This window comes from Dermacentor andersoni, chromosome 1, assembly GCF_023375885.2.
Source record: "Dermacentor andersoni chromosome 1, qqDerAnde1_hic_scaffold, whole genome shotgun sequence".
Lineage (NCBI taxonomy): Eukaryota > Metazoa > Arthropoda > Arachnida > Ixodida > Ixodidae > Dermacentor > Dermacentor andersoni.
In genome coordinates this window covers 86,621,916-86,635,104 of record NC_092814.1, presented here as the reverse complement: position 1 = coordinate 86,635,104, position 13,189 = coordinate 86,621,916, and the positions used below count along the sequence as shown (strand labels likewise).

The following is a 13,189-nucleotide window of genomic DNA, read 5'->3' as shown; positions in this document are numbered from 1 at the left end:
AGTTCACAGTAAAAAACTAAACATGAGCAATTCCGTGAAGCAGAAATGATTTCGGAGATACAGAGCTTAACAAAGGCGACGCAAATCCAACTGGCACAAAACGGTAAGAGTGCAGGAATTGAAAAGAACTGAAAGACGACTTTCTTTTGAAATAATTGATTACGCGGGCTCACTCGGCTTAGAGAGGCAATGTGCAAACGCATGAATGAACAGAACGACAATTATTTAAGATCTGGCTTTTTAAGCCTAATCCACGATCTGATTATAAGGCACGCCGTAGTGGGGGACTGCGGAATAGTTTTGAGCATTTGGAGTTCTTTAACGTGCACCCGATGCATGAGTACGAGCTTTTTGCATTCCGTCCCCATTGTAGTGCAGCCGCCGTGGTCGGGATTGAACCCACGCCCTCGAGCTGAGCAGCTCAACGTAATAGCCACCGGGATACCACGTGGGTTACAGGAGTGAAAGCCACAGCCACTAAAATAAGCCCATTATTTAATAAACCGCTCAAGAAGACATGGCTGTGTATCGTCCACGTCTTCTGAGCCACTCAGACGTTATTCGGCGGCTTCAGTGCTGAGCAAGGTGCGCTGTAATCTTATCAACAGAGGCCGATCGTGTGTATCTCACTTATTAACGTGATGTCGTTAAGGTGCCCGTCTCGCAGAACATCTGGCGTCTCACGTTTGGCAAAAGGATTTTCGAACCACCAACACCCAAGCCCTCCATGTGACGCAAGGAATTAATTGAACTAATTGGATTTATCAAGCTAAACTGCGTGGACAAATCGTAAACTACAACTTACACAGAACCTATACACGTGATACCTCTCGGATTGCAATTTGACTGTACGAGAAAACATAATTCTGTTACGCGAAAGCTCAAAGAATCCCCTTCACAAACATCTACGGGCCACGGCGTTCACAGACCGGCCGCGGCGTCCCCAATTCGCGCGCACCGGCGCGATGGATGTCTTGGGCGCCACGGAGCGGCGCGCCCGGTTCCTTGCAATACCTCCAGCTGGCGCTCGCTGGCATCGATGCCCACGCAAGAGGCCGCGTTCCTACGAAAAAGCCCGCCTTCGTGCATAGCGTTCGCGGCCAGCGTTTCCCGGTAAACATTACGGTTACATGCGCTCCACTTGCTGGCAAGCGTGAGAAGCAGTCAGAAATCTTTAAATGCTATCGCGTTCCGCTCTTAAAGGCGTAGCTTAAGCGTCCTCCAACTTTTTCTCACAATCATCGTTCACCAGCACTATTTTTCGTTATCACCAGTGCCTTATGTCCCTTCTTATCCGCATTTGCTTAATCAGTTAAAAACGAAAACCACTGCGCTATAGAAGGCTCTCGGGTGGCCTTTCTGAGGAAACAAGTACCTCACTAGGCATAGTTTTTTTACGGTACCCGAGTGCCGGTCCATAAGAAAAACATGGCAGGGATAGGAGCAGGAACGTAGGCATACTCTCAACGCAATAAAAACCGTAATGTACGTATATCGTGGCAGAGCATAAAGCGCAATGAAACATTGTTCTTCGTCACTAATGGATGACAAACTTCGTCATGAGTTCCTCACTTCCTCACTATTAATGACGAACCAACACACAAATGGTCCCTTTTCTGTCACTCGAAGATGGCACTGAAGTGTTTACTGTTACCTTTACGGCGCGGTTTCCATGAACAGTGGGTGTTCGAAATTAGCGAGGTCATACTCCGCCTGACTGAGAAAGGACGCGAAATCATTCGATTGCGATAGCAATTATATGGACAATCCAGGCGCGTTTATGCCGTCGGCGTCGCCATCGCCGTCGACGTTAGGTACCGTATAAAGTCCAAGGGCTATAAAATGGTCGCCGCGCGCCGTATGCTGCGTGCGCGAGTGAAAGCGTGCGAGGGCGATCCGACGATCGCGGCTCAATATGATGTGCGCGAAGGAAGAAAGCCAAGAGCAAACTCGCAGTCTTCCGTCACGCGAAAGGGAAGATGGGAAGAAGAGGGTGGGGGGGGGGGGGGGGTTCTTAGGGCTACGGCAGCAACTGCGCATTTCGCGGCCGAGCGCAAGGGGAACTGACGATCGCGGCTCAATCTCGCGCGCCATATATCAAGGAATGCGGGGAGGCAACGCGGGAGAGAGGGGGGGGGGGGGCAGCTTCGAGTCCGCCAGCAAGTGCGTACTTTGCTCGGCTGCGCACGGTCGCGCGCACGTAAAGGGGGTCTGCCGACGGCTTGTACCTTTGTGCACGCTGTTTTCTCGCCGCTATTGTGTTGAAGTGATAGACCGTACGAAAATCACTTCGCTCGCTGCGGCTGCCGCGCTTGCTCACACCAGCGTTTTGACAGCGAGTGTCCGCGCTCATCGAGTGTTATGTGCTCATGTTTGCTTGTGCGCGCTTTATGTTCGTTTGTGCACCATCCTTGTTAATTCAGTTAGTAAGCGAATGTTTCCAAGCTTATATGGCCAATAAAGCTACTTGCCTTACTTCATATAGCTAACTACGAATTTCTAATCGCGGTGCGCAGCGCGGGATGAAAAAGAATGGCGAGGGAGAAGAGGCGTGAGGAGGAAGGCGGAGAGGAGGGTGCAACGGAACCGTGATGCAGAAAGCGGAGGAAGGTATGGTGAAAGCGTCAGAAGAAAAACGTAGTGCGGCGACGGTGGCTACAAGATGGCGTCAGAGTAGCGCGCGTATCCTGGGAGGTTTGTCGACGGCGGCTTCTGTGAATCGCCCTCACGCGTCACCCACGCGCTGGCCCCACGCGGTGGCTCTCCCGATCTCCAGATTGGCGAGGCAGTGGCGCCACACTTCGCTCCATTTGCAACGTGCCGCACGAGAACGATTGTCCGCGCCAGCCAATATATCGCGAAATGAAAACACGTATAGAGCTGCGCTCAAATTTTGCGTTAGGGAGTATCGTAATCGTCAGTGAGTTTTTTCTCTCTCTCTTTGCCCTCTTGCCAACCCCTATTTCCTTCACCCCTGTGCAGTGTAGCAATGTAATGGAAACTTGCACCTGGTTAACCTCCCTGGCCTTTCCTCTCTCTATCTCTGTTCGTTGTCACAAGCGACTCAGGATGAGAAGCTATTGCGTTCTACCGCTGAACACGAGGATGTAGGCTTGATTCCTCGCCCTGGTGACATTACTGCGACGGAAACGCAACGGAGGAACGGCCATGTACACCTATTAAAAAGAAAAAAAATACTTGTGGTAGTCGAAATTAATACAAATGCAGACTCTATATGGCACTTCTCAGAGACCAGTTGAGGAGCTCTGTAACGTTTTGTTTCCTTCCTGTTTAACCCAGAAAGTCTGCGCTGTGTTCAGCGCCAACACTTGGCCGTGTAGCTGCGATCACGTAATCTTCAGGAGGCCGCTGCGGGCCAACTAATGAGCCCGACGGCAGTGTATCTCCCTGGCCAGGCCGCTATTCCAGGCTCGGCCACCAGTGCGCTTGCTTCTCTTCCGTGTCGCGCCCCTTGCGACCACGGGCCAGCCCGAGTGGGCCAAGCTTGCTGCGTGCCCGCCGGGCTTCGCGAAGCAGCGCGGCGTGAAACGAACGCGACGCTGAGCCCGCATATCCCTTCCGGTCTGCTGGCCCGAAGAAACGAAGCCCGCATGCAGCAGCCGAGAAGTCTCCCGAGACGTCAGGTGTACGCGCTTACTTCGCCTGCGAGCGCGCCGCGAGCATAAGCAGAACACGTGTTTAATCTCAAGCTGGGCGTTGCAGCGCGCACAGTTTCGCCAGTGTGTGCGTGTGTGTGTTCTTCATTTGGCCGCTCTGTCTTGTTTGTGCCGCATTCGTTGTTTTCTCCTCTGGGGCCGCGTCATGCGGGAGCTGCGCGGAAAACTCGGATTGCCTCTTTTCATTTTTCTCGCGCTTGTTATTTTCCTGCGGATCAGAGCACACAAAAATGAAATTACGGCCTGCGTCGACGCTGGTTGCTTTAATTTGGAAGCTAAGAGTTGAGTCGAGCGTTGCCAGAATGCTTCTTTGTGGAGTTTGAAGCTTAAAACTTCGATAATATGCTCTGGGTTAGAAATGCTCAACTGAAAGTATACGGAACGCCAAACTGTAATATTACGCGGTGTCCTATTGCGGAATGTCAGATGAATGTGGAACTAAAAAAATGGAGCGCTCTTTAAAGACAGTTTACGCTATCCTAAATCTATGAGCTGAAGATGAGAGGGTATATTCATCGGAAGAAGGTACATATATGCTTGTGTGTTTGCCCAATCTACGTTGCTTACCATGCTTTCTACAATAGACTTATATATGCCTAGTGTTTTCATGCTGTCTCATCTACACGCTATATGTGATTGCTCACTTGGCTGTCTTCTAATCAAAAACTCAGTTGGGTCGCTACGTGGCGTCACTTAACACCCTCTCTTCGAAGAGACAGCGTAAGCTTCAGGAAGGGAGTTTTCTTTTTAGTTATAGCTGTAGAAGAGAGAGAAAAACTGGAGATATGTTACCTAATCAGAGCTAAATATGCACGGATGACTGCGCATGGTAAAAGGGAAAGGAAGGAGAGAAAACAAACGAAGGAATGCAGGAAACGCGAACGGGGGAAAGTATGTGACGTATACACAGGACCGTAGTGGAGGGGGGAGGGGGAGGGGGGTAGGGTGGTGTCATTCGCATTGATATGCGCGCTAAGTGCACATTTATTTATAAATTCTGGTCAGGATAATCTTCCCACATCAGATTAGAAAAACTACCACTCTGCCGAGATTAACACAGTGCGGATCCGCAAGGCGTAGTGCTTGCCACTCGCGTGGGGCGCATATTTACATTGAGCCAATCGAAACTCATATCATACACGTTACAGGGCATCGAACCAAGTTTAGATATCTTTTTTGTCTATTCGCCAACAAACGACAAAATTTCGAAGCAATAGCAAATATAATGAGAATAATAACTGTCGTATAACCGACGGAAGGGACACTTGGCAACAGGACGAATATTAATACGATAGCGTTCAAGGGCAAATCCGGTGTTGTTTTAACCATATTAGGATATTGTCATTTTCATATGGCATTGACAGACCTGTCACTGGTAGGGTGGTTCAATTTGCTTAGAAATTCATCAATAATTTTAAGTAACCATTACACGAGATACCGAAACCGAAACGGGTAGCGGTTTCGTGTGACGTCACGCTGAGTCGATGACGTCAGATCCCACACTACCATAATTTAAACACGCAGTACACGTGGCGCTAACGCCAATGAAGCGAAGCTGATGATGCCTCCTGACGACACAGGGAGCTTTTACAGATTTTCCGAACCAGACAGCGACGACTTCAGCGACAGTGACGGTGTATTCTCTGACGTCACAAACACAGGGTGGCCAGTAGAAAGTAGAAAGGAACGCAACCAATATATAAAATTCATTTTCAGAAGAACTGCAGCCATATTGTTCGGCACAGATAATCAGAGTGTGAACGAGAACGTATATTTCAAATTTTATTAAGAGCAGCAGACATCGAAAAATCGCCACAGTTGCTTTAAGGGCCCCCCGTGTCGCAGAAAATCCGGTTTCGGAGTCGGCGCCGGAGTAGGCGTCGGCAGAGTTGTCCGTGAGCAAAAATTTTCGTATATATTTAGGGATATATGTATGCCACGCCTTGCTCTATGCCATGCCGTATATGCGGGTTATATTACCACATCATTCTATCGCTAAAGTTGCTCATACCTTCTCTTAAATTCTTGAAAAAGTTATTCCTCGGAATTTGGAGAATGACAGCTCACAAACAATTGTCATGAAATAAAACACTGACAGTGTATAGGTTTTATGTTAAATCTTCTCATACCTGAATTTTAATAGTGCGAAACAATAACAGAAGCCTGAAAATGTTTTTTTTTTTTTTTTTTTTTGCACGACTGTGCACCACCTACGGGATCGACCTCCACAAGAGGCCAAGTTTCTACCAAAATGCTCGCCTTCGTGCATAGCTTTCGTCGCTAGCGTTTCCCGGTAAGCATTACGGTTACATAAGTTGCAGTTGCCGGAAAGCGTGACAAGCAATCAGGGAGCTTTGAATTCTATCGCGTTCCACTCTTAATGGCGAAGCTTAAGCTTCCTCCAAACTGAGGCCCGATAACCTGCTGGTTTTCTCAAGGCTACAGTCTAAGCCAGTTGTTCCAGAGCTCATGCGCTGGTGCCTTCCTGTCGTCGTTGATAGCGGTCGGCCTGGTGATGCTGCTGCTGCTGCTGTTGTTGTTGCTGTTGATGATGATGATGATGATGATGATAGTGGAAACTGCTCTGCTCGTCTCGCATACGACGAATAAAGAGTCCCCAACACGAGCCCCATCACGACTCAGCAAGAAATACACAGTTCACAAATAATTGCAAGTTTTGTACACTATATACCAACGCCCTCGGAACTAATGAGAGCGTATCCGAAGCGCAGCGGCGTTTACGGGGACAAGATTGCGGGACAAGATTGCGTTTACGGGGACAAGAGATGGCTGGGAACGGCGTGTATTTCGAACCTGCGGCCTTTACGTCCTCGTCTCCTTGTGTATTTTCGTCTTTCATAACGCGCTGGTTGAAATTAAAAAAAAAATGGCAATTGTAAAAAATGGTAAAAATGGCAACATAGCAAAATGGCAAAAATGACAGTACTGTCGGCGATAGCAAGATTTAGCGTTGCGCTTGAACTTCTCGGATAGCGTTCTGACCGTACGCGGGTCCGATTACCGTAAGCTAGACATACGCGGGTGCACCAAAATTTCTGGCACCCTTAAAACCCTTAACACGCCGTGGAGGGCCTGTAATGACATGGTACAGGCGCCATTACGGGGCCCGTAAAGAGCCGCGCCAGTAAAATGACATCACTTTCAGGTTTGAGCAGTTATATTGTTTTGCACTGCTAATGTTTAATAGTCTAAGAAAATTTAAGATAAAAGGTGAATGTTATGCTTCATGAAATTTGTTAGGGGGCTCCCGTTCTCAATATTCTGAGGAATAACTTAGTTAAGAACGTAAGACTTGATATGAGCAGCTTTGATGGTGGAATAGTGTAGCATTATCACCTGCATATATGGCATGGATAAACATGTACTATACATATACCTAAATATATACGGAGCTCCACGGCAATGCCATGGAGAAGAATGCGAGCAGAATCAGAGGAACCGAGGAGCTCATCTGGCAGCCTCCGATGATTTTTTGGCCAATTGCCTGCTCCTAAGGTCACGTATACTTACCACGTGCCGCCTGCAGTTCAATGGGTCAGCCACGCCCGCCGCCACGGCCTTGCGTAGGTAGAGCGCCGCGAGCGTCATTCGAACGTTGTGGGTTCGGCTATCGCCGGTGGTATTTCTGTTTTGTTCCACTTTCACTTCCCCGTTTCCTTGTATAATTCTACATTTCAATTTAAGAACGCACTTATTTTCTCTAGACTTTTTGTTGCCTTAATTTTCCACTGGCTTCGCATAATCGTTGCAATCGAGGTGAGGCACCCGCCGCGGTAGCTTATTCGCTGGCATTGCGCTGCTGAGCTCGAGCTTACTGGTTTAATCTCGGCCGCGGTGGCCGCATTTCGAACAATGTTCTTGTACCGTGCATTGGATGAAGAACCGCACGTGGTCAAAATTGATCTTGATTCGTCAACTATATGGCGTGCCTTTGATCAGATTGTAGATTTGGCACGTAAAACCCCAGAATTTCTGTGGAGAATTAAACCAGCCCCCCCCCCCCCCCCCCCCCACACACACACACAATTTTATCTATTTATTTTGTAACTTAGTTGTCCACTTAGTTGTGTCTTCCACTTTTAAGGCTGCAGTTAAATAACTTCTCCTGTTGTATGCCGTGCACTACGTTCTGCAAGTGGTGATCCTGAAACGTCCTTAGTCTAAATATTTCCTATGCTACTCTAACTTTGGTTTGTCGTTATTTTTGGACAAAAGTTTCAATGTGACTTCTCTCGAAAATGCGTCATCAAAACATTCATCAACCGGTGTCAAAAACGAAATAACTGGGTGCCAAATTCATGCACTGAGACACATTGCTACATCACAACTCCCGTTCTAAAATAAATTTAGGCACACCGCGGCCTATAAGAGCCTGCTGCTTCGGTAATCTTAGAGATCTTTAAGAAAGATCTGCAGCCTCTAGAACTTACGCATGAGGTCCGCATGAATAATTGCTTGCGCTTTCTAGATCTCAGGCTGTGCCTTGCTGAAAAACATGCGTGCTGGTGCTTCGAACCGAGGAGTAAGACGCCACTCTTTCCCTTTAACTCGGCACATTCAAAGCTCGTTAAACGAGGTATTATAAAGTTATGCTTCGTTAACAACCTCAATAAATCTTGCTCACACGAGATGCAAAATAGTTTTGCCGCACAGGTTGGTCGGCTTTCTTGGGCTGATTACCCATTGACCTTAATTTCAGTCGCACAAAACGTGATCTGCCCGCTCAGTCAAGGAACCAGCCGGTTGAAAGGCGCATGTTTGCAGTGCATGACGTCTCCCATAGGCTAAAGAACATTGGGCAGCGTGCAGTAATCACAGTCGTTTTCTCAGCCCCAGGAAAGCTGGCAAGGCTCTGCAAACGTGTAAATGAGCCTAAATCGTGACAGAGTTGTTTGCTCTGTCGGGCACAGAAAACGTTTTGAGACATGCGCAACGAATGTGGTTTACCAGATTCCCCTGTTTGCAACAGTAAATATGTTGGACCGACAAACAGGTGCGCAAACGATCGTTTAAGAGAGCACTACAATAACGTTCATAACGCTGTTCAAGGCCACTTGGGCATCCATTGCCGGGACTGCGGCTGCGTGCCCCTCTTTGAAGATACGGAAGTTTTTGCGAGATACAGCTCACAGCTCACGCGGGAAATTATAGAAGCTGACTTCATCAGAAAACTGGGTAGTGTGTGCGTTAGTGCGCCCTCTATCGCGCTGACACCTAGTGAAGTCATTTATCTCAACAGATAGAAATAGTAGTGTGCGTTTTTTTCAAGTGACCATGTTCTTAGTACAATGACTTGCTGTTAGAACACCCCTTGTGACTGCCTTTCATTTTCTGCGCATGTCCCCTCTTGTATATATACACATGATGTCGCAAGGCAATAAAATATTGTTGGAACAGCGCAGTGTGTGTCTTCTTTCGCAGTCCTTGTCCTTCACGCTGTACGTCGTTTTTATCATGAATTATACCAACTAGCCCAAGAAACCACCCTAGCAAGAGACACCGTAGTGGGCGGTTCCGTAACAATTTCGACCTCCTGGCGTTCTTTGACATGCACCTTAAGCTCGGCATAAAAGCGTTCTTGCTTCCGATGCCTCTAGATCGCGACCGTCGCAGTCAGAAATCAAAATCGCGACCTCGTATTGTTTCCGTTTTTGCTGACGTTCCAGAGACTCTATAGCAGCCCGTTTTGGCGTGTTTGTGCACAAGATAGTTTATTTGGTCACTATTTTCCCGGAGATTCCATTTCTGTTAGGCTTCCAGACTCACTGGCTTGCTTTTGAGTCATAAGCTTTCTTCGGGTCAGTGAACATAATGCGCAGCTTGCGCTTGTTGTTTGTATCACGTGTCTCGCATCAAATATTGCATCAGTACTTTGCCTCTAGCGCATGTACGAATCCAAAGTGTTAGAGGTCTACTGAATATACCGCTTCGCAGTCTTCGGAAAAGGACGTCCTTAAATTTATCGTCCGTGTGTGACATACAAGCTTTATACATCCAGAATGCCGCCCTTTTTCTCGCACGTGAGAACCGATAGGCTTTCTCTCCAGTAATTGTAGATAAGTTATATTATAATGTTCCAAATAAGGTTCCGAACTTTGTATATTTTTCTCCCATTCGCCTTCCAATTTCCACTGATTCTTTTTTGTCCAGCGGCTTTGCCATTACTTATGCACTGCAAGCGCTCTCCCCATGATCACGAATACGGCTCTGCCTGTGCTCGGGCTTCCCACAGCACGGTAGCTCTCATATTTATTTCTCTACGAGACTTTCAGGCGGTATGATTTGTCCACGACCAATAATAACAGCGCCGCGCCTTCGTTTTCAGTGCGCTGTAATCATTGGCCATGAACCAATATAAATTTTCCCAGTGTTCTATCGACTGATTTGTATGGTGAATAGATTTGCACAGAGCCATTGCACATTGCTGTCAGTGTTACACATTTAGCTATTGTGTGAGAGGACATATGTGTAGACTGCGCAGCGGGCGTGCCCTTGTAAAGGTCTCGTCGGCGTTGAAAGCATGCTTTCAAAGACAGTGCTCGTTCCAGAGCTTCGCCATTGTCCCTTGTTATTCGCCCTGTTTTGCATAATGTATTCAACGTGCGGACACGAACTAACCGGTCTGTCGGTCTTAGCTGCTCGGCGTACACACTTGCGTTGCACGCCCTCGTTGCCGTCACACGAGACGCGGCCACGGTACACGACCGCAGTGTGCGCTCGCGCTCCGCCGCAGGACCTGCTCACGCTGGCGTCTTGGGCTCCCCCTGCGCTCGTCCGTTCACTTCGCACTCGGCCGTGTGTGCGTTCATGTGGTCAGGTGGAGGTGAGACCGTTGTTCAGAAGTGTGCCAGGAATACAAACTCACCTTTGTTTTCAAGCGCTTCAACGTCTGGTTAGATTTTGCGATGTCAGCCTTCTGCCTAGGCGCCTTCATCACTGAAATGTTAGCATGTTATGCGCGTCGCACGTGTGCATATGCGCCGATTAGACAGTGCAAGAATAAATAAATAAATGAATAAATAAATAAATAAATAAATAAATAAATAAATATTTGTATGCGGCACCTCTTTGAGGCCCCGGATCAATGATGTAAACCGCGTTCACCACACCGCAAAGTGTTATTCAGGAACTCACTCGACATACCTCCTGCCTATGCGAGGAGCAAAGTGCAGCTGACGGTGGCCCCGAGCAGAGCACCAGTTGCAATCCGTGTCAACTTCAACCTGTATGTGTACGGCACTATAGTGTACCTATTTCACGAACGCTTAGTTTCACTGCGAACAGAAGCGACAAAATGAGCCTAATTAAATTGCGTCAGGGAATTCGTAAAGTACGACTCACACACAAGCTGCAGACACGATAGCTTCGGATTGTGATTCGAATATGCGAGAATAACGACAGCGTTATGATGATATCGCCTGATGACGTAATCTGATGACATCTTCGTCAAGTGATGATGCCACCCTATGACGTCATTGTAGCCTCTCGGAGAAGCAGCCCACAGTGCGCATCCCGCTTCATTGCACAGCCTCCGGGATCGGTCCACATTTTTGTGTGGGCACCGCGCATGACGCCACGAAAAATCCCGACCAACGAGAGGCTAACAGCTTCGCTGTAAAAAAAAAAATAAAGGAAAAGAAGAGAAGAAAAAGAAAATCAGGTGACTAACGATTCCTTCTGCTCTGAACTCACTGCGTCAGTGAGACTTTCACGGCCGATATTTTGCTTGTTTGCTCTTAAATACTGGCGTTATCTTTTCAAAAACAGCAATTTCCTTATTCAATGCGCACAACTTCATCTACATCCACTACAACTTGTTTTATGTGCCCTCCGACAGCTCCGAACAAGCTGCTCGGTGATGTTGCAACTATTGTGTCAAACGATGTATTTGCTATATCCTTGCAGATAAAAGTATGTGTGTAAGTTGTTTCAATTTGAGTGATGACATCTTGTGTGCAATTCTATTTAATTGCATCCTTAATATCTACGTTATATAATTTCCTAACTAGTTTTCCTTTACCTCCATTGTGTCTTGACTTGAATGTCTCACCCTCCCACCCAATAGCCACTGTAGTAATACCGATTGTAATACTGTAATACGATGTAATACTGACATAAGTTAATTAATTAATTAATTAATTAATTAATACCTGCAATGTCTGTCAAAGTGTGCGTGGCGCACAAAACCACGCCAATATGGCCAAACGCACATGTAAAGCTATAGCTCTGTGGTTAGCCCTATCGGCTTCCAACTGCACATTGCCGCAGGGGCATGAGTTCGATCCTCTGTAGATAGTGGGTGATATTACTTTGCTTTGTGGTATGATTCAAGGTCACGCTGAGGACAATATGGGCTAATGGCGACAGGCTTACTTAAAGGACGGTCACAGTTTCGACTCTTTAACTGATGTAGTGTAATGCTCGAGGATCGAGTAAAGGTGAAATAAGCAGAAAACACTTAACTGCGAAGCGAGCGTGTCGGGTGCCCTGTGCTGCAATGGATTGCGCTAGGAACTGTGTGACTCCTGAGTTCGAAACACTCGTTTAGTTATTTTTTGAGATTGTATGAATTTATTTATGGTTTCTTCGGCTGGGTCGCTCGCAGGCTCTGCCTCGGACAACCAGTTCTCGAGCCGATCTTCGTCCGAGCCAGAGCCCCAGCTTACGAACACGCCTAGACCGACGGGAACAGATCCATGGTCAAGTACCGCAATTGCGCGACTGTAGTGATACTGCAGTAAAAACACGAGAAAATGGCGACTTCCGCTTTCGGTGACCCCCCCCCCCCCCCCGTCTACCAAAATAAGAAAAAAAAAGAGGAAAAAAAAGAAATGGAAGTGGCGAGCGTCACGTGGTTAGAACTCGGCGACGAAACAGTCGGAGCGTTTCCGAGCGCTCTTCGCCGGATCCGATTGCGCGGATGGAACCAGCCGAACAAATTTCGCGCGTTCCGTTTCAACAAGCCGAATACGTAGCCACGTGTCAGAGTGCTCTAGAGCGCTCAATAATACCAGCCGAAGATACCATTAGAGTCCCGTCACACCCCAATTACACCTCGCAAGGTCAAATGATCTAGTGATACACTTCATGGCTCGCAGTATTAATCCTGCGCGATAATATTTGCAAAACAGCGCACGTAGTTCATCAGAACGTTGAGCTGTTCATGTTAAACGAAAGCATTGGGTGACTAAAGCATTTAGGAAGCGTGGCCTGCATAGGTGACAAAATCAGCAACTGACATTTGGAGAAAAAGAAGTAAGTATCTGTAACCATTTTTTTCGGCCCAGAGAGAACGTTTCTTACAAACGGTGATAACAGTGCTCTCCCTGTCTGTCAAATGATGTGGGATGGCCATTTCCGAAATAGAAACTTTATGGCTTTGTCATACAGTTTTTTTACCACCAACATTGCAGGCTCTCTCATATTTCTGTTCTTTTCTTAGAAAGGGAAGCGAGGAGATGGAGGGTCCCACGGGAGTGGTATACCCGGTG

The 13,189-nt window shown here is 47.5% G+C and overlaps 1 long non-coding RNA gene across 1 annotated transcript in view; it reads left to right on the top strand.

Annotated features, from left to right (window-relative positions):
* Positions 1-12,454, top strand: part of LOC140215891 (uncharacterized) — a 266,281-nt gene extending 253,827 nt beyond the window's left edge. The window contains exon 4 of the long non-coding RNA XR_011892491.1: positions 12,304-12,454. This is a non-coding gene — a long non-coding RNA (uncharacterized lncRNA). The remainder of the gene's footprint in view (positions 1-12,303) is intronic.
* Positions 12,455-13,189: the final 735 nt, after the last annotated feature.